This window comes from Papio anubis, chromosome 13 (assembly GCF_008728515.1).
Source record: "Papio anubis isolate 15944 chromosome 13, Panubis1.0, whole genome shotgun sequence".
NCBI lineage: Eukaryota > Metazoa > Chordata > Mammalia > Primates > Cercopithecidae > Papio > Papio anubis.
In genome coordinates this window covers 41413281-41436322 of record NC_044988.1, presented here as the reverse complement: position 1 = coordinate 41436322, position 23042 = coordinate 41413281, and the positions used below count along the sequence as shown (strand labels likewise).

Sequence of the window (23042 nt, the reverse complement as noted above, 5' to 3'; positions counted from 1 at the left end):
GATATAGGATGTCCCTCTAGTTAGCCCCCACTACATTTTCCCCATGTTAGCAGCCTACAATCAGGAGATACCAAAAGCTTTTCTTTCTTTCCTTATAAAGCTTCCCTATTCATTTGCCTGCCTTTGAGTCTCTGGCAAATGCAAATGACAGCCTTTATCCTTTATTATAGTAAACTCTGATATAACAAGATCAAAATAAATAGGCTTTGTTCTCATTGTGGTGATCTTTATTTCCACAATGTTTACATTTTTGCAATACGACAGAATCTAGTTCAATTTGTAAGTAGGTAACAAAACTTGACCTTCAGAGTGGGAGAGGAAGTTAATTAAATCTACCAAAATTAGTGGAAGAAAATAAACGATAAAAATTAGACCAGAAATAAACAAAATTGAGACTAAGAAATCAATGCAGACATCAACAAAATTTGTTTTTTTAAAAATATAAACAAAATTGACAATCCTTTAGGTAGATTAACTAAGAAAAAAAATAGACTCGAGTAAATAACACCAAAAATAAAAGAAGAGACATTATAACTGATATTACAGAAATACAAAAGATCATTAGAGACTATTATTAACAACTATAAAACCTTGTGAAATTAAATAAATTCCTGAACATATACAACCTATTGAAATTGAATTAAGAAGAAACAGAAAGCAGACAAATTATGAGTAATAACATTAAATCTGTAATGGAGTTATTTTTTTAATTAAAGGGAAACCAGCTTTCTTTGTAGTTAAGCTTTTTATTATTTATTTTCTTTGTAGGAACAATAAAATTAACTATAAACAGAAAACCTATATGTAAAATATGCTTAATTTATATAATATGTGAAAATACTGGATTGGTTAAAATAAACAGATAACAAAAAATACACTTTATTTATATGTTTGCAATCAGACCCCATAGTAAGTATATCTGTCTTTGTAATTTATTATTGGTGAAAAACAAATAGAAACAGAAAAGATATGCACAATTATGCCACTGCTAATGATATCAGATTATATTTGTTAAAGTTTTTCTTAATAAAATGGGAACAACACTTTGCTAGGTACATAGAAATAACTTTGCTTTAAAGAATAACTGAACAGTTAAGAGAAGCAAGTGATTCCTAATGGGCTACTAACGTAATAGATAATATTATGCTATGTAACAGAATATTATGGTATTTTGTATTTTTCTAGTCTATAAGTCCATCTATAAAGTCTATTAAGTAAAACAAAAACAAAACAAAAAAACTCCAAGCATTAAGATATATTGACAATCTTGTTCTCATGAATGGCAGAATTTCATTAATTCCTTTTTTATGTTTATTTACTTTTTAAATTAGGAACACTTCTTAGGTTTTTTTGGCATTTTGCATTTTTACCTTCAGTGTCTGTATTAGCCCATTCTCACACTTCTATAACGAACTGCCCGAGAGTGGGTAATTTATAAACAAAAGAGGTTTAATTGACTCACAATTCCACAGGCTGTACAGGAGGTATGGCTGGGGAGGCCTTAGGAAACCATAATCATGGTGGAAGGGTGAAGGGGAAGCAAGCACATCTTCTCATGGTAGCAGGAGAGAAAGAGTGAAGGGGGAAATGCTACACACTTTTAAACAACAAGATCTCATGAGAACTCACTATCCGGAGAATAGCAAGGGGACAACTGCCCCTATGATCCAATCAACTCTCACCAGGTCCCTCCTTCAACATTGAGGATTACAATTCAACATGAGATTTGGGTGGGGACACAGAGCCAAACCATATCAGTGTCTATTGGCTCCTTCTGAGAGTATCTGTGAAAGTTCAGTATCTTTTGCAGTGAACAAGCAATAAATGGATGGTGTATGTGCCAAAGTCCAAAGGGGCAAATATTGCTCAAGTTTATTCACTCTGGAAATGAAGATTTTTCTTTTTCTATAAGCATGAAGTAACTAGTGGCTGAAGAGAATAAGTATTTTCTTTCTGACCAGAAGATCATAATAGTTCTCTATTTCCCCGAAGCCGATACATACACATCTAGAGTAACCAAAGATGACACTAATATAGGGTATGGGAAGGCATAATGTAAAAGGCCTCCACCAACCACCTGAAGCATGATTAATATTAGGAAAAAGTAAAGTGCAGCATAAATACTTTTAAATCAGTCAGACGTCCCTAACTCACATGCAATCTTCTTCACCAGAAAGTTGGGAGCAGCATCATTAATACCAAGCAGAATGCATAGTAGATAAATACAATGATATGTGGTGGGTAGACAGCTTCCTGAGTACTTTGCACTGTGGTAACATAATCTGGACTTGGGTGGTAAAGCATCGTGTACCAATCTGAAAGTGTCAATACTCAACATGAATGAGCAGATATAAAGAACACCAACTGGATCACTTACAAGCAAGGTGATAATGGCTGCCATACTGGATTCAAATAATCCAGTGATGTGTTGAAAAAATGCACTAGAACTTTTTTTTCCCCCAAGTACCATTCAATAAAGAACCAACTTAAAACAAGAGGAAGAATAGCAATAAATTCAACGTAGAGATAATTGTGAAGTTCTGGAGATACCATGGAAGGCTGACAGTATTTCTGTGCATTTGTTCTCTGTCCGTCTTTGGCACAAGTCACATTCTCCAGACATTTCAGTTGACCCATTTTTACATAAGATCTTCCCATGAAAAAGTTCAGGGCATGCCATTGGCCACCTGTAGGTTTCCCCCAAGAAGCTCTGGGATCAGCAAAACTGGCCACAGCACCCGGACATCCAGGCCATCTGAATATCAACTTCTAATTAAGCCTACTTTTAAAATTAGATCTTAATTAGATCTACTTCTAATTAAGCAGATCAAAGAACGGCTTTTTAAAAATCCTTTTAAATATAAAGTAGCAAGCTTTCCATGTTGGGAGCAGTCAGCCTTTCACTGAAGCCCAGAGAACAGCTGCTGCAGAGCTGTGCCTCCCCTTGTCACCTGTGAGAGGCCCTCCTCCTCCTCTCACAGGATCAATGTCCAGTGATGGAGCTAGGCTGTCTCTCTGGCCCAGTGGAAGAAACAAGGCAAACTGAAAAAAAAGTACTATCACACTGTAGATATAAACCAAAGTTTTAAATCAAAGGTACATCTAAACAGATGACTGAAAACAAAAACAATCACACAAGAAAATAAAACCAAGAAGCCCTTTATGGCTTTAACCAATGCCTCCAAAGAGGGAGCAAAAGCTGCATACCTCTCAAGATCCAGACCCCCCCCAAGGATAGCTCATAAATTAGCATGTTTCACTGGTTGCAAATGAAATACAATCCATATTTCTTTCTTTCTTTTTTATATTTTTATTTTAAGTTCAGGGGTACAACTGCAGGTTTGTTACATAGGTTAACTGTGTTATGGGGATTTGTTGTACAGATTATTTCATCATCAGCTATTAAGCCTAGTACCCATTATTTATTTTTACTGATACTCTCCCTTCTCCCACCCTCCATCCTCCAAAAGGCCCCAGTCTGTGTTGTTCCCCCACTGTGTTCATGTGTTCTCATCTGCCCACTTCTCAGCTGCTTCTCAGCTGACCACCTACGCACAAAGACCTACTACAACTTGAGTGTCCCACAGTTGAAGATTTAAAAAATACTTAGTAAAACATGAAATAAAATATATAAGGATAGAAAGGATTACAAAACAAATGGGTACCACAATTTTTTAATGAATATTTTCTTAAAAAATTTTGAGTTAGAAGATTTACATTTTCAAGGGACTGGTTCTCAGACTGGGAATCACACCCCGGCCACATCAGTGAAAGTGTGGAATCTTGGCCATCTTAGCCACTAGACTCCAAGCTGGAATGTCTTCTTTGTAAATACCAAAGAGCATCCAAAGCAGGCAGGATTTTAATTAATTCCATTTAAAATCTGAGTTCTGGGTATTTTTCTTCATTTAGTTTTGGTTTTGGTTTGCCAACGGAATTTCTAAGGCTATATCTTTCTTTTGTCTCTTTTCATAGGTCCAATAAGATAGTTGTTTAAGCTGAGAGTGCTCCAAGTATTTTTTTTCTTTTAAATACAGCCAATTTGTTTAGAAAGCCGCAGAGGTGGTATTCATTCCAGGCTTAGAATACCATGGATTTAAGTGTCATTTATAAAATGGGGGCAGAATATGTAGTCTCTTCTGATCCCCCCAAAAATTTACTCTGAGAAAAAGACTGAGATAGCAAAAGACTGTTGTTGCCACAGATGGTTAAGGATGGTGTTTGCATGTTCAGTGCCTCCAGTAACCCACAAGTTTGTGAGGGACCACCAGTCAGCCCTGTTAATCTGTGACATCAGGTAGTCCCTCCTGGAATTAAACTTTCCCAAAACTAACCAGACAACAAAGATTGAGACAAGCAAAGCCTCTTATGCATGGGAGTTATTAAGAGAAACTCCCCCTGAGAGTTTGATTCATTCAAAGTGAGAGTGGGTTGCTTAACATCTTATGTTTCCCAGTGTTCTTAGCCCTTTCAGACTGACCACCTAGTAAATAATTATTAGGGAGAATAAATTGACTCAGGAGACAGAAGTGTACTTGCAAAGGATTATCTTTGGAACTTGAATGAGCCCAAGAGGCAGGTAATATCTTGTGTAAACGTCCATCCAGGTGTGTTTGCATTCCTCAGTGGATGCAGATAACATTTTAGAGTCCCTTCATACTCTTGGGGTGGGAGAATAAGACTAGGTTAGAGGGACCTTGATGCTGAGGCAGCTGCTAAGGCTTCTCAGCATGTCAAAGTGCCAGTCTTTTGGATATCATCTTTTGAATCTCAACATAAGTTTTTGTAAAGACAATGCTCTAAGAATAGGGAAACCAGGAGCCTAGAGTCAGAAAAACATCATTCTAAAGTTGAGTCAAGCGGAAAGAAATGTTAAGGCCAACTTGGTCACTCCATGTAAGTGTCTGAGCAATCTGATAAAATGAGTATCATTCTCAAAAAAAAATTCAAGTAAACATCTGGGTTGCATAATCAATTTTTCTAATTATGTATTGTTAATAAGAAGAGTAGATTCTTATTGATCCTATAAAAATAATTACATTGCCATGAAAATGAGAATACCTGATAAGTTTCTGAATTCCAGAGGGGTCAGGAAGGAAGGAAAAAATGAACGTTTCATTTCTCTATAAAAGCACAGTTTAATAACTTGGTATGAATTATAGGTCAATTAAGAGAAAATATAAAGGGATTATTAATATCCAGAAAATAGAATATTAACATATTAGCAATATCCCATGCAGAGCCCATAATTATCCTTCTTTCCTTCCTTCCTTCCTTCCGTCCTTCCTTCTTTCCTTCATATGTAATTAATTTTTAATTTGCTTGATCTTAGATTAGCAGTTTTCTGAACACATCTGCTTCTTCACTGGAGCTGGAAATCCTGATTCAATTCATTGGTATGATTTCAATGGTGTTTTAAGCAATGCCATAAGAAACATATACCTGACAGAGTCCTGGATCTCTAAGACAGATTTGCAAGGGCTTCCAAGGAGGGATCAGAGTAAAATAAAATAACTTGTAGATTAAAGCATCTGTAGTCAAGTTATTACTAATAATTTTTAAAAGTGAAAGATCTGATGTGACTTAATTACACAAAAAACTCAACTAATAAGGATAAATGGCTTTTTCTATGGCATGGAAAACAAAATAGTCAATCCAAAAAAGTTTTAGATAAAATATCTGCAAACATAATTTGTATTCATTCAAAGAATGAATACAAATCTAATATATGAAAATGGATGGCCATATCTTTATAGAGAAAACAATATTCAGATATAACATCAAATTTCTCTAAATGTAATGTACCATGAATATACCCAACATGGTATATCAAGATTATAAAGATTATATCAATATTGTAAATTAGAATATATGAAGATTATATCAATTTTAGAATATATCAAGTTAGAATATATCAAGATTATAAAGTAAAAAGATTTTGTAAGCCTGGAGTAAGTCCTAAACATATGAATTAAACTTCATAGGTTAAATGATATGAATCCTCAATTGAACCACTGCCCTAGAACTTATTGAATTTTGAATTCTTTAATTTGTTAAAGGATACAATTACAATCAGGTTAATATTTTTAAAACATTTACTAAAATTATGACTGAAAAACACCATATTGTTTTTATCTAAAATCAGGCAAAGCATTACTGGGACTCTCATAAATAGAAAAAAATACATGGACCGTAAGGATATTGATGATTCCCTGGGAATTTCCCACACAGCATGTAGTTTCTGGAATTTTTATAATAATAATATTTTACCCACATTGATTTAACCCAGGGAAGGCTAAGCATCCCTTCTGATTTTACAATTCTTCCTATGTAATTCAAAATGTGAAATAAACATAATTATTTTTAGCATTTCTCCTTGTATAAAGTGAAAAAAATAAATTCTTTGTGATTTTCCATGTACCCTGTGAAATCCTAAAGACAGTTTTAGATGCAAAACATATCATTTAGAATTTGATTTGGAGACAGCAAATGTTAGAAATTATCATGAAATTTGATCAAAAGTAGGAAGACTTTGTTCTTTTAATTAATGAAGGACATGATACAGTCAACACACAACACAGTTAACTATTCTGGTAAGACACAGTATCTTTGTACTTTTGTCAGATTACTCAGAAGGTAAAGAAAAACCTTTTCTAAACTCTTAAGAGAAGACCAATAATCTGTGTAAATTTTGTCATTTTTACAGAAAGAAAATCAAATCTAATCTAATTTTGTATTAGTATAATTTTAATACAAAAGCTCTTCTTAAACAACCTTAAATAAATCCATCGAGCCTTAGCCTAACATATGAAATTCTTTTTCCATGAACCTTCTACAACTTTCTATATCCATTTAGATTTTTTCACACACTCTCCTCTTTCTTATTCTGGATAAACCAGTCATTTTACTTCAGAACAAAGTTGTCCTATTTTTCCATACATTGCATATAAAATTGTTCCTCTTGGCCACAATTGCTCCTTGTAAAGTCTCTCTTACCTACATGGGTTATAATTTTTAACCACAGTAGCTTCTACTTCCAAGAAAATCTATGAGGTGGATAAGTATGAACTATCTTTTATATACCAGCATTTTGTAACAGACTAGCAGAGCTAGTCTTACAACTTACATGTTAAAACTTTTTATAGCCATACACTTCCTTCAGATATGTATACAGTCTCTCTGTACCATCAAAATAAGAGAAAAAGTATAAAGCTCATAATTATGCTTCAGTATCCTTTTTTACTAGAAATAATCGAGATATTTAATGACTTCCCATTATATATCTTACTTAACATAAGTCTAAGGTTTTAAGTTACTAAATATCTTGGAAAATATCTTCCAACCAATTGTCATGCTACAAAACAGAGTAACTGTTGAATTAAAGTTTGTCAGAATAATGAGTCAATTTGATTAAACATTTCATAATCATCTTAGATATCTATTTTATGTAACGCAAGCTTATTTGATGAGTAAACCTGTACAAGTTTAGGGTGAACATGCCCAAGTAGAATAAAAACATGTGTTAACACAAATAACTCAGAACGCATCCCTGTTTTTGATAAAAGAACAATATTAAATGAGTCTTGCTGTCAAAGACTTACCTAATTTATGTGTACTTGAATTCTTGAAAACATTTGAGTTATAAACATTTGAGTTTATAGAAACTATTAAACATTGAGTTTAGCAGTTTATATAAGAACACTTTTTTCCACACTGAAAGTATTAGAAATTCAATTTCCTTAATTTCTAAGAATCTTAAGAATATTCAGTTTATATAAGTGCTTATTTATCTGTAAACTAGTCGGAATAGATCTCCTTTTAGAGATTTATAATATAATTTGATAATACTATTTGAAGGTAGGATAATATTACACATGTAGCCTACATACATTCATGTACACTATAGAAATAAAAGTTACTCCATTTTGATGCTAATTCACCATGTAGACTTCCGATTAACCCCAGTTGCATGAGTGCCTCCTTATTCCTACTTTATTTACTGTCCTTAGTATAAAAATGTGTACTCACTATACATCTTGCCTTTAAATCAATACAACCTTGCTGTTATTGCACAAATTATAGCGTATGATGCACATAGCATCCTTGCCTGTTCTGGAGTTACCTTTAGTAGACCCTATCGAGCATGTTCCCCTTTTCCCCATGCTATATAAGCCCTGAGTTTGGAATGTAGTGCTGTGGAGATCTACCTGTCTTGCCACCCAAGACCATGCTTCCCTTTGTTAGTTCCTAAATAATTCACGCTTTACTGATAAACTGGATTTGTCTGCCTTGTTCTTTGATGTCTCCGTTCCTTCTGCATTTGGGGGCTGCTTTGCATATATGTCCCATTCATGGAACACATACACACACATGTGAACACACAGAGATAGAAATAGAGAGCTTCCAGCTTTCATTCTAAAATTTTGGTTCACTCACTCATAAAAACGAGTTCTTGTTCTTGCCCTACCTTTATATTTTTGGCAGGATTATGTTTCTGTTAAATGGGGGAAGTTGAGATTACCTGCTTATAATGACTGCTGAAGCATCTGCACCAATATTTGTGAAGGAGACTTTTTTTCTGTGCCATGATGTATAATACTGTGGAGACTGAACTGCACTGCAGATGAAAGACTGAGGAGAAATCAGGCAGCTGACTAGGTGTCTCCAAAGACCATCTGAATTAAAAAAAAAAAATTCAGCCTGTTCCAATTCGTTTTTTTCAGCCTCAGGTGCTAGCAATTGTTTTCTCTTAAATTTAAGTAGAGTTCTGACTCTAAAGGAGATCGAAAAGGGGAAGAATACTTGGAAAGCAGCTATGTTAACACATTCGTCAGTCAAGGAGTTTCGTTAGCTTTGAGGGATAATTACTAATTCCTTGAGTAAAGACCCTAATGGGGTAGGGATTTGGGTTTCTTTTTTATGGATATTCCTGCAGTTGTCCTGAACCCCTTTGTTTCCACTAAAGTAGGGGTCCCCAAACCCCAGGCTGTGGACCATTACCAGTCCGTGGGCTGTTAGGAACCAGGCCACACAGCAGGAGGTCAACAGCTGGCTAGTGAGCATTACCACCTGAGCTCCACCTCCTGCCAGATCAGCACTGACATTAGATTCCCATAGGAGCGTGAACCCTATTGTGAACTGTGCATGTGAGGGATCTAGGTTGTACACTCCTTTTGAGAAACTAATGCCTGATGATTTAAGGTGTAACGGTTTCATCCCAAAATCATGTCTGCCATAGAAAAATTGTCTTCGATGAAACCTGTCCCTGGTGTCAAAAAGGTTGAGGACTGCTTCACTAAAGGGATGGGTGGAACGTGTTGACAAGAGCAACCATTGCCTCATGGCTAATAAGAACTGTTCAGGTGCAAAGGAGCATAGGTATAGAGCCAGGGAAGTTGAAGAAAACAAAGAATACTGATATTCCAATTGGAAATAATATATTTTTCCAGGTTTACTGGATTAGTGAAATTAAGCATAAAGTTATACAGGTTAATGAGAAGTCCTACTGAGACAAAAGATTGTTTGGATAAACTCAAGTCATAAGGTAGATCAAGTCCCACCACAGGTATGGTTTGCCTGCTCCAAGTGAGGGTGGGTGGAGAATAGGAGGAAAGTTTGCTTTTGTGTTCACTGGGAAGATGAAGGGGAATCCATTCATGGGATGATTTTTGCATCTCCTTTTGCACAAGGGTAATGGTTGTGTGAAGGAATACCACTGGAAAGATGAATTTTTGATCTTGCTCCCTTTTGCATCTTAAGGCCAGGTTATATATTTCTTTACACTAGCTGCAAGTGTCCCTACATAAAATGATTTTTTAGGGAGCAGATTGCTCTAGCACCTTTTATTCTAATTGTTTGAATTATAAAGCCTTGAGATTGCATTGTGTTGACTAGGCTTTGTCTGCAATGGAGCCCTTAGGGTTTTGAGCTAGTGACTGTATTTCAGAGATAGTAGTCTTCCACCACTTCGTTTTTAAATAACATCTGTAATCTTTGCTGTAAGACCTTAAGAAACCTAACACCAACGGCAGAGGTGATTCAGCCCTCAAGAACATTAGAGTTGTTCTTTCAAACACTTTTTTTTTTTTTTTGAGATGAAGTCTCGCTCTGTCGCCCAGGCTGGAGTGCAGTGGTGTGATCTCCACTTACTGCAAGCTCCGCCTCCCAGGTTCACGCCATTTTCCTGCCTCAGCCTCCCGAGTAGCTGGGACTACAGGCGCCCACCACCACGCCCTGCCAATTTTTTTATTTTTAGTAGAAACGGAGTTTCACTGTGTTAGCCAGGATGGTCTTGGTCTCCTGACCTCGTGATCTGCCTGCCTTGGCCTCCCAAAATGCTGGGATTACAGGCATGAGCCACTGCGCCTAACTCTTTCAAACATATTCTAATCTACATCTGTAATTAACGCTGGATTCATCTCTCCATCTTATAATATGTTGCATCTCTGTCTAATAAGCTGTTCCTCCAATGGCTTTAGCCTGCATGTAAGCCTCAGGACTGTTCTGACGTTTTTGATAGTCCATTTCCCAGGCCCACAAGCAGCTGCACAAGTGGATATAAATCAGTGGAGCCTGGGAGAACATGTGCTGATGACCAGACTGAATTGTTACTAAATTCTTCCCTGTTGTTACAGGTGTCTTTAAAGTCATTGACAGTACTATGTAAATCTAAGTGAGACAAAGGCTTAAAGTGTACTTGTTCAAATGGGTATTCAGGTCATTGATTCTTCATTACAGGTAGGGAAAGGCCAATAATATGGGTTGGAATGGAAAACTGGGAAGCAGGAGAATTTAATGGAACCAGGGTAGGGTAAAGAGGAGGAGTAAGGTCCAAAAGTGAACAAAGAAAAACACAGAATAAGGAAAACACAGAATAAGGAGGAATCGTTGGTAAGAAAAATGGCAGTGATGGTATTCAAGGATGGTTTCGAGTGAGGAAATTGTGTGAGTTTGCTGGAGATAAAGAAGGAGCAGGAGGAGTTAACTGGTGGTGAGAGACATAATCCTTAGTAAAACTATGCCAAATGGAGATAATGAACTGAATTGTGGCTATAATGGCAAAACACATAATTCACAGGGATTTTGAAGGGGGTCAAGGTGCGCATTGGAGTTTCCTCCAGTAACAAGGTTAAACAAAAGCTGGCAACCAAACCAAAAGAGCAGTAAAACAAATAATTAATGTCGAATCTTTACCATATTGTCATGAACAATGTCTGGAGCACAGGACTCAGGCACTGCTTTCACTGTGGGATGCCCAAATTGTGGGGCACAACTGGCCGGAGAGACCTCAGTCACTGAGGGGAGAAGATGGGGATCCAGAGGTGGGCTTCCAGTCCTATCCAGGTTACGGCACAACACAAAGACAAAAAACAAGCAACTAAGGGATTTGGTCTTAGTGAGGCTGCTGAAACAGGAACAGAACCCCAGATCCAAAGATCAGAGGGTCTCACAGCTTGGTTTTGCCTTAGACTTTAAAGAGAGGAACAGAATAGCAAAGACTTGGAATCAACCCAAATGTCCATCAGTGACAGATTGGATTAAGAAAATGTGGCACATATACACCGTGGAATACTATGCAGCCATAAAAAAGGATGAGTTTGTGTCCTTTGTAGGGACATGGATGCAGCTGCAAACCATCATTCTTAGCAAACTATCACAAGAACAGAAAACCAAACACCACATGTTCTCACTCATACGTGGGAACTGAACAATGAGATCACTTGGACTCAGGAAGGGGAACATCACACACCGGGGCCTATCATGGGGAGGAGAGGGGGGGAGGGATTGCATTGGGAGTTATACCTGATGTAAATGATGAGTTGATGGGTGCAGCACACCAACATGGCACAAGTATACATATGTAACAAACCTGCACGTTATGCACATGTACCCTACAACTTAAAGTATAATAATAATAAATAAATTTTTAAAAAAATAAAAATTAAAAAAAAAAAAAAAGAGAGGAACAGAGAAGTTATAGATGGTGTGCTTTTACAGGTGACAGGTGGTTTTTAACCAACCAGTACATGTTTATATCTATGTCTAGATAGTTTTGAGGATAAATAGTTCAGCTAATCATTTATAAGATAAACAATGGGAATTTAAAGGGTCTATATCTGGCCTTGCAATGGACAACAAGGGGGTCATACTGTTATCTAAATTCCAACATTGTCAACTCTTTTATATTTATTGTTTAATATTTACAAGTGGTTTGTCAATCATTTTTCTCATCTTATACTATTTTTCCCATTTCCTTCTCTTTTGACTTTCTTCAGAGAAACTATGTTTTGTTTTCTGGTGTTTCGCGTAGGTTATGTGGAAGTTATAAATGTTTTGTAAACTAGCCATAGTTGTCTTTCAGTATATTAAATACAAATGTGTATCTATATATCGCTAATGATTAAAGACAATGTAAAGTTATCCTTTTCAAAATAATGTACTTAGCCTAATTTCTTCTGCTAATACCTTCCTTATTTGTAAGTCTAAGTTAACACAGGTCTAGTCAATTATAGACCTAGATTATGAGAATTTTATTAATTTGAATTCTAAAATTTTACATACCATATGAAATCTTCAAACTTATTCTTCCATTCAGTTTATAATCAATAACTAAATATTATTTTGCACATAACTATACAGTAATTTTAATATGTACTTTTAGTACTCATTGTCAGTCATTTTATACCATTTACTTCTTTTACCTCCCCCACCCAATGCTAGACCGTTCACTGCTACATTAATAGTTGTGATGTGTTCTGCATTCTAGTGAATGACAGAAGAATAGTGATTAGTATGGCTGGAAAACTTTAGGAAAATTCATTGTTCTTGTGGTGTCTGGCAGTGACATGGGACCATTCCAGTTCTCACACTCCATAGCAAGAAGCAAAACTATACAATGTACATGAACATATTTTCACCTTATACTGCATATAGTCTTCCCCACTGTCAGCCTCCTCTCTCCAACTACCAGCCTTCACCAAACAACATACATCTCATTCCAGACATGATTAACATCATTAGGAAGGACTAATGGAGAGCATCTACAGTTTCAAAAAGTTTCAAATCCAAGTCAAAAATAATTGTTTTCATGGAGGGCAGTTTTTAGAGGTCTGGTCCATTGATGTCCTGGCCCTTGATACCTATCTACCAAATAGTGTCTCAAAGCCCCTATATGAATTCAAGGATCCTGATGATTTGAAACCATAGTTAATATATGATACATACAAAGAAGAATTTCTTATAAGCATTCGAAGTAAAAATGAAAATTCACATGGTTGAGAGCCTAGTTTAGTACTCAGATAAGGAAATTCAATGCCTTATTAATTTTATCTATCTATCTATCTATCTATCTATCTATCTATCTATCTATCATCATTTATTTTGAGCTTGTTGATGAACTACCATCATAGGAAAGAGGAAACCATACCAGCAAGAGGAAACCATGAAAATACTAATCAGGGAGAACCAGGAAAAGGTCTAAGAGCCAAAGCAGGTTAACTGCATGTCACTGTTCTTTAAACACGGAGAGAGAGTTCACATTAATTCATGTTCTCAATCCATTGTTTTAAGCCTACTCTGTCACAACAGTTTTCCCACTCGAATACTTCATTTTTGACATTTATCAGTTACATTACCCAGTTAGATTAGGCAATAATCTTCTTACAAAGGAGAGAGTATCTCAAGAGTCCTTGTGTAACTGAGCATTTTTTCTCTGAGTTTCTTACATATGAATGACAACTTGTTCAGGCAGGGACCTCTTAGATCCTAAACTTTACCCCTCAAAATTCCTGTGTCTTCTTTGTGTTTCACGTCAAGAAATAGACTTCTGAAACTGGTCTTTTTTTTTTTTTTTCTTTGTAGCTAACCTATTTTTTTTTCTTTATAAATGCCTTCAGGATTTTTTTTTCTACTTGTTGAAATTCAAACATTTTTCAGCCTTAGGATATATCTACAGAGAACTGCTTTTTATTTTATTTTTCCACTGGAATGCACAAAACCCTTTCAAATGTTAGACTCAGATTTTTCTTCATTTCCATAATGAAGTCAAGTGAAGTAGATATAAAGTTCTAGAAGTGCACCTCTAGAAGTGGACAGACCAGATTTGCAGGGTCTGCCACCTACTGACTCTGATGAGTTATTTAAAATTCTGTGCAAACTTCTTCTCATCAGTTATTAAATAGAGGTAAGAATATATTTAATCAGATTTTCCTGGAGATTAAATGAGATAATGGTAGATACTTAGGGCTTTGGTTTGAATGTTTGTGTTTCCTCCAAAAGTCATGTTGAAACTTAATGTCCAATGTAACAGTATTAAGAAGTGGGGTCTTCAGGAGGTAATTAGGAGACCAGAGCTCTGTTATCATGGATGGGATTAGTGATTTGATTTATAAAAGAGTTTGAGGGGGTGAGTTTAGCCCCATTTTATCTCTTCTGCCATATGAGGATACGGTGTTCATCACTTTTGCCCTTCCAGCTCTTCCACCATGTGGGGAAGTTGCCACAAGGACACCATTGATAGAACGGCCCCACCAAACACCAAACCTGCCAGTGCCTTGATCTTAAAATTCCTAAGCTTTAGAACTATGCGAAATAAATTTTAGTTTTTTTATAAATTACGCAGTCCCAGGTATATTTTTTAGAGCAGCAGGAATGGACTATGACACTTAGTAAACGGTAAATAATTCATATATGTTAGTTATTTGTCATTATTGCTTTATTTCTATATTCATGGTTTCTTCCAATGAAAACTGATAAGTCTTTGATAGAATTTCTATAATCTTCCTGTTAGGTTGAATGCCTGTTACCTTTTAAAAATTATTTATCTATTATTTTCCTCTTTAAAAATATTTTCCTTGGCCGGGCGCGGTGGCTCAAGCCTGTAATCCCAGCACTTTGGGAGGCCGAGACGGGCAGATCACGAGGTCAGGAGTTCGAGACCATCCTGGCTAACATGGTGAAACCCCGTCTCTACTAAAAAATAAGAAAAAATTGCCGGGCGAGGTGGCAGGCGCCTGTAGTCCCGGCTACTCGGGAGGCTGAGGCAGGAGAATGGCGTAAAAACCCGGGAGGCGGAGCTTGCAGTGAGCTGAGATCCGGCCACTGCACTCCAGCCTGGGCGACACAGCGAGACTCCGTCTCAAAAAAAAAAAAAAATATTTTCCTGTGTGTTATGAGTAAAAATATTAAATGTATTATCTAAGTGGTCATTTTATCTATCTCAACCTTTCATAGCCTCCAAAGATTTTAATGTTTATTTTGTATTTTAGGTTTTCTCTCTTCTGTTTCTTCCTCCCTTCCTCCTTTCCCACTCTCCTGTCAATTCCCATTGTATCTCTGTTTTTGATTCAAGGTGTTCTTTCTTTGTAGCTCCCTAATGGTATTAACAGAGACTTTTTCTAAAGATATGTACCTCTTCAAAATCATCAAGGCATCATCCCCTTTTCTATAGCTTCTATTAATAGGCCTGTTGTTGCTTCTGTTTTTATGTTTGAGTTCAGAAGATCTCTCCAGTTCAAAACTAGTCCATATACATAATTACCACCATCCACGTGGGCGCTAGTAAGTCTCCTTCCAGATTTCAATAAGAGGGTCACGTTGATATAAAAAATCCTTACCTGTCGGTCAATTTGCAAATTATGTTCAAAGTTCTTTGATGATGTTTTATGGGCCTGAAATTAGGTCTCATCTTCTATCCCTTTGGATTTTCTGATTGAACTATAGAGTCAGGTGCAGTTTGAAGTTCTTCTTTTAACACTATAGTCCATGAACACCCTCACTCTCAGCATGGTAAGCCTTGTCTTAGTACTTTTCTCAGTGCTTTCCTAAGATGTGTAAGCACTCCAGGGAGTGAGGAAGCCCTGCACGTGCCTATACCCTGCAGTGACGCAGGCTGGCAGAGACTCCCAGTACAAGTGAGAAAGAGCTGTTGACAAAGGCTGGGGACAGAATTTTCACTCTGCCTGGATAAAATTGTAACTTCTCTGCACTTGAGGGAAAGCTGCTTTCCCCCGCCCATCATTTTTGCATCTAGTTCTCAGTCTGGCAAAGTCAGATGGATTGTCATAGTCTTTTCTTCTTTTTCCTTTTTTTGGCAACTGTTCTGGTTTGTTAAGACTGTAGTTGAATGTAGTATGTTAAGGGTACATAATCCTTTCCTGTTTTGTTTTTGGTTACTTATTCTCCTTCATATGACTGCGGTTGCATATGACATGTGGTTCATAGATAGACTTTTAATACTTTTAAATCCGTCTCTACTAACAATGGCATTTATTTAAAATCTGATTGAAAATTTACCTATGTTCTTTTTTCTTCTTTAATTAGTTACAACAGCACAAACCTTTTTTCTCCCCTCCCTCATTGTGTGCATGTGCGTGTGTGTATGTGTGTGTGTGTGTGTGGAAGAGGAAACTTTGCAAGAAAAATATCAAACCCCTATAGTTTGTCAGATCATTAATCCAAAAGTTTGCCTCCTTCAACATTCCAGACTAAGGCAACTTGATATTCTACAAGCAGATATTCCTAGGACTGCAATTAAATTTACCAGGGGGAAATTTCTAGCATAGTCTCCCAGACCATAGTCACAGTAGAGACGGTCAAATATCCAACAATACCAATTCTCATCTTTTTATTTTCAGTAATCCAACATTCCTTTCTTATTTCCTGATCAGGATTTGGCTGAGAATGTCGCTGTCCACCTAAGATTTTATTTCCCAGACTCCATTGCACCTTGCTGAGGAGATGTGAATAAGTTAGGGCAAGAAGGGGTGTGAGTGAAAACGATGGAGGTAACTTCCTAGTTTTATGGATATAAATGCTTGCTGTGGTATACCTTTTCCTAACCTATGTTATTGGAACCCAATCATGGGGGCTTCCAGCTTCAACCGCACAGGTGTGTCTGACACCCTGGGCAATGGTAGGGGAGGAAGACAGAAGGGTATGGGCCCCTGCCACTGCAGCCTTCTCACCCATGAACTCTTAATAAAAGAGAAATATTTTCCAATCTCATTTAAACCTCAGCATTTTGAAGTATTTTTATTGTAGCAGAATTTCCTGTACAGTAACTAATACAAAATGTATTTAAAAAGGGTAGATGCATTTTCCTCCCAAATATGAAGAAAAAATGACCATGAACAATTCGTAAACTTCTACATACTGCTTTGATAAGATCAGGCTCATGAGCACTGAAATGTTTTCACAGTAAAGACAGTGATTTCTTGGAGTATTGTTGCTTTCAAGGCTTTTACATGTGGGGTGGTTAAAATGGATGTGTCTGTGGTCTTTGGTGGGGGTGGGAAATGGAACCCTATCTGCTCTTATTTATTGGGATAAAATGATTGATGAGAAATCACAAATGGAAACCCACATTCTGCCAGAAGATCTCACAACAGCATGATATTACCTTTCAGGAAAACTATAAAGGGTTTATAAAAGCAAGACAGAGATAGTAGCCTTTTTTCAATGGCGTCTTCCATTCCCTCACAGAGCTATCATCCCTAGAGGGATATTTTAAAAGCTGAATCCTTAGCCTTTTGTAATAACATAAGCACAACTTTTTAAGACTGACCTGACATCCTGCAACTCCTTTTTTTTCCCTCCAGTGGAGATGTGAATCAGTGGCAGCTTCATAGCTTTTTATTGGATGTCTTTTGAGCATGGACTACATCAGTTTCCTATGGAGCTTGACAAAGGAGAAATTTTGGCAATGAGAAGAGCCTCTGGCATGTTAGAAACAGAAAGCAACATATATGCTTCAGAAATAGCAAATGGCTTGCCTGCCAAACCAACCCTGTGGTGCACAGGGTTCTGTATTACAAGCCTGCCTGCCTCTAAACTCAAAGCAGAGGGGAAAGCAGTGGAGTTCTTCTGGCTTAGAGCTGTTTCTCTTAAATCTGTGCTAAAAGAAAAACCCATGACCTTCATCTCTTAGCAAAAACCTCATGCTTTGCTGATTCCTATTTTAATGCAGATTTCTATGTCCTTGTATATAAAAGCAACTCTTTGAAGGCTTTAAGAAACAAGGAATTGCAGTGGAATGCACATATGAATTATTATTTACTTGGAATCATAAGCATGAATAGTATGCAGAAACAGAATTGACTTTTAAGAATAACAACTGAGAACTGTGTGGCATGTACTGTGCTAAGCATTTGACATGTCATTAATCTTAATACTCCCAGAGGATATACAATGTTATCTCCATTTTACAAATGAGAAAACTAAAAATAACACTCCCAAGGGAATACAGCTAGTAAGTGGTAGATATGGGTTGCTAATTCAGGTTAAGCTAGTTACCAAATCTGTTATTGTCACTATATTTTGTTGTACAGACCTTAATTACTACACAAAGCAACATAAACTATTTAGTGTCTATGTACTAACTACAGATAAGTGTTACCAAAAAGAAGTAAGAGTTAACTTTATTTTTTGTGAAAGAAATATGACCATGAACTGTATAATTACAGATGTTTTCTCGAATTTTGAAGCCTTACCTAAATTTTGAACTGAAGTCCTCAGAAATCATGCCAACCTTAAAAGCCTGTGGCAGGCAATGAAACATTTATAAAATGTGACAATAACTGCTATTCTTGGTAATAATGTCTAAGTCATTTGATATTTTGCATTTGCTTTTTTCTTAAAATCTCCAGAATTCCAAAAGTTAAAAAGCACCATTATGCGCGCACACACACACACACACACACACACACTAAAGTAACACCTTTCAAGGACTTTGTTTTTGGCTTCTCAAGAGAAAAAAGAGTTCTGTAGCTTAAGAACACAATGCTGACTGAACAAAAAACAAAACAAATCAAAACCAAGAAACAATAACAACAGAAAGATGAGGACCATTTGTTTTTGTAAGGAAAATGCAAGGGACAGAACCTTGGAACCCTTTTGCATAACTTGTTTCTCCTGATTTTCCTAGCAACAGAGTGAATGCAGCTGCAACTACCAAGCCAAAACTTGTGGTTTCTTTGAGTCAAAGCCCAGCTCTCAGCAAATTGATTTTGGTTTCAACTAATTGCCTGACGTTGGAGGCACAAAAAGGTAAATTAAGCCTTTTGTACTCCGGATATTGAGTTTGATTCTATACACGAAAATAATCTATTTCATTCAACCTTTCTGGACATAACAGCTTCACTATTCAAAATACGATATTTTTGCTGTTTTTGGCACCCCTCCCAATCTGTTTGAAAGTCTTCTGGTATCTCCCACTAAATATTTCATTTTCCATCATAGTCACCTAGTCTTTTTCCCTTGGTCATTGAATAATTTGAGGCAGGCCTCCTGGGAAGCTATGCCCAGAGTATTCACATTTCTCTCTCTCTCCCCCATTAAAACTTACCTCTTCTGAGTGATAAGCTATGTCAGTCCTTGCTCTTCACAAGTGTCATTACATTAGTTTATAAAATCTCACTGTGGTCATCTATTTAACTACAGAAACACTTGTCTGAATGTAAAAAGAGTATCAAGCATGGCGTAAGAACCACTGCAATTCAGCAAAATGCTATCATTTTATTTAATGGCTTTTTAAGATTAAATCATGTAATTTACCATTTTATTACCACCACTTCATATTCATTCACTCATTCATCTATCCATGTACCCATTCATTCATCATCCATCCACTTATCTTTCCATTCACCCAACCATCCTCCATTAATATTAATTTGCTCATTGAAAAAATTAGTATTGAGCTTCCAGCTTAGTTTTTTAGGTGCTAGAGCTACAGCAGTAAAAACGTAAAACAAAATGGTTCTGCCCTCAGAGTACTTGCATTTTAATGCATAAACAATTAATAAAAACAAGCAAAGGAAAATATAACATGCCATATAATAATAAGCCCTATAAAAAGGATAAACCTGAGCAGTGGGGAAAATGGGGAGATGTTGGTCAAAGGGTAAAAAGTTTTATTTTTGCAAGATGAATAATTTCTGGACATTTAATATGCAGCATGGTGACTATAGTGAATAATACTGTATTATACATACTTGAAATTTGCTAAGAGAGTAGACCTTAAGTATTTTCACTACAGAAAAGCAAAACATCACATTGCACACATGAAAAACATACCATTTTTATTTGTCAAGTATACTCCAATAAATCTGGAGCGAAAAGGAAGGCTAAAACAAATTAAGAAGCAAAAGCAAAAGAAGTGCTGAAGGTAAATGGACCTATTATTTGTTGTTGTTCTTTTAAGATTGGTTAAGGAAAAGGTTTTTTGTTTGTTTGTTTTTTGTTTGTTGTTGTTGGTTTGTTTGTTTGTTTGTTTTTGAGACGGAGTCTCACTCTGTCACCCAGGCTGGAGTGTAGTGGCACGATCTCGGCTCACTGCAAACTCCGCCTCCCACGTTCAAGGGATTCTCGGGCCTTGGCCTTCCAAGTAGCTGGGAATATAGGTGCCCACCACTACGCCTGGCTAATTTTTGTATTTTTAGTAAAGATGGGGTTTCGCCATGTTGACAAGGCTGGTCTCAAACTCCTGACCTCAGTTGATCCACCCACCTCAGCCTCCCAAAGTCCTGGGATTACAGGCATAAGCCACTGCACCAGGCCAGAAAATTTTTTAATAAGGCGATATCTGAACAGATCAGTGAAAAGGGTAGAGAAGCCAGCCATAAGAATAACTATCTGAAGGAACACTTATAATTAGAGAAGAGCAAATTCAAAGGTCCTGAGGTAAACACAGATGCGTGGCATGTCTAAAGAATGTTAAGGAGCGCAGTCTGATGTGTGATTGGAATGAGGTAAATAAGGAGAAAAATGATAAGAGATGAAATCGTGTAGTTATTGATGGGCCATGTAAAGTAAGGTTTTGTAGGTCATGATAAATATTCTGTTATCCGTTATGATTTATCAATAAATTATGTTAAATAATTTATCATTATCTTCTCTGGTTCCATAAGCTGAGTCAACTGAGAGTGAGGTTCTTGCTTGTAGTTTCTTAGGATGTAAGTCAGATTTCAGCTGGGTCTGCAGTCATATGAGGATTCAATGGGCTTTATGTCCATGTCACTTGTCTGAGTTGGTGTTGGTTATCTGTTTGGTGCTTTTTAGGGCTGTCAGACAAAGAGCCCATGTGTGGCTTATTTATGTGTCTTGAGCTTATTATAAAATGGGGCCTGGGTTTTTAAGAGACAGTGCCCCAAGAATAAACTTTAAAATTGAGCATTCCAAGAAGTAAGAAGGGGAAGTTGCCAATTTAGTTAAGGCTGTGTCTAAAACTGACACAGCAACATTTCTGCCATATTCTATTTCTCAAAGCAGTCACAAAGCCCCTCAGAAGCAAAGGAATGTAGAGATAAACTCAATCTCTTAATGGAGAAGAGGCAAGATCGTATTACTGAAGAGCATGTGAAATGGTAAGTGCGTTGTAGACACATTTTGGAAATGTAAGTTGCCACAGTAAGAATATCGGATTCCATTAGGAATATTATAAAGGTACTGGAGGGTTTTGAGAAGAGAAAATATATCCTATTGTATGACTTAGAGTCTTTTTGTTGAGAAATTTAGTGGTGCAAATTAGAAAAAATGAGATTACTTAAGAAGCTATCGGCCAGGCGCAGTGGCTCACGCCTGTAATCTCAGCACTTTGGGAGGCCGAGGCAGGCAGATCATGAGGTCGAGCAATTGAGATCATCCTGGCCAACATGGTGAAACCCCACCTCTACTAAAAATACAAAAATTAGGTGGGTGTGGTGGCATGCGCCTGTAGTCCCAGCTACTCAGGAGGCTGAGGCAGGAGAATCACTTGAACCCAGGAGGCAGAAGTTGTAGTGAGCCAAGATCCGCCAGTGCACTCCACCCTGGCAACGGAGTGAGACTGCATCTCAAAAAAAAAAAAAAAAAAAAAAAAAAAGGAACTATCAAAATAATCAAAGTGTAAGGAATTAATTTAATGGCTTTGGCTAGGGTGTTGGAAGTGAAGATGGCAAAATTAGATTGGATTGTGCATTTACTGACATTGAGATTTGCTGATGAATTCAATGCAGGTTGTGAGAAAAAGAGATTAGTCTACTAACAACATTGGCTGAGCAACTTGGAAAATAAAGCTCCCAGTTACTCAGGTGGAAAAAGTGTAGGAAGACCAAATGTGGAGGTTTCCAAATCAAGAATTGAATTGGACATGTTAAATTGTAAATGCATATTGGAAGTTAAAATGGAGCTAATTTCAGGAGTTCAAGTGTTAGGTTCAAGACAGAGACATGAATTTGGAAAAATCGAGATCTAGATGATTTTTAAACCATGATAGTTGAGGAGTGCCCATATAGTAAGCACACAAAAAGAAGAAAAGAGGGCACTGGATGCGTGTCTGGGTTACTCAATGTTCGAAGCTTGGGGAAACGAAGAAAAGGATGTGCATAGCCATAAGTATCACTCTAGTGTAACAACCTCCTAAGCATTCTTACTGACAATATTACTGATGACCCCACTGCAACCCCAAGCTTTCTTTATCCATTTGCCTGTCAAGCCAGAATTATCTTCATCAAGTGCAGCTATAGTCCAGTCATGTTACCTTTCTGCTTAAAACCATTTGTCAGTAATTTAGCTAATGCTCAAAAACCTTACTTAGATCTCATGACCTGTAAGCTCCTGAAGGAGGGCTCATCTGCAAATGTTCTTCTTGTTACTACCTGTACTATCTGCATCGTGTTCTACCCGGAATGTTTTCCCCAATCTCAGGGTATTAGGCCTGCCCATCCTCCTGTCTAGAATTTAATTACACTTCATATCTTCACCAGTTTAACTCCTCATCATACATCTCTTCCCCATTTACATGCCATATGCCCTGATACTTCATCAGATTCCTTTGCTTTCACCCTTATATCTTCCTATCTGTTACTTCAAATAAACTGAAATTTCAAACTACTTTATTCTGTATTTATTGGACAAATATCTGTCATGATCATTAAACTTCAATAAAAAAGGCTTCCTGATTCTTTAAGTGACTACGCATTGTCTGGGGTGCTGATACAGTCTCTGGCACAGAGAAATCACTAGTTGTTACATAAATAAATTAATTAACTTTTGTGTAAAATTACTTA

At 36.8% G+C, this 23042-nt stretch overlaps 2 long non-coding RNA genes and 1 pseudogene across 2 annotated transcripts in view; 1 reads left to right on the top strand and 2 right to left on the bottom strand.

Moving 5' to 3' along the window:
- Positions 1-23042, bottom strand: part of LOC116270016 — a 209810-nt gene that overhangs the window by 35727 nt on the left and 151041 nt on the right. The window lies entirely within an intron of this gene.
- On the bottom strand, positions 1533-3364 carry LOC101019381 (annotated as a pseudogene).
- LOC103878331 lies at positions 16342-21612 on the top strand. The gene is made up of 3 exons (XR_002517597.2): positions 16342-16784; positions 18923-19044; positions 21262-21612. It is a non-coding gene; the product is annotated as an uncharacterized LOC103878331 (long non-coding RNA).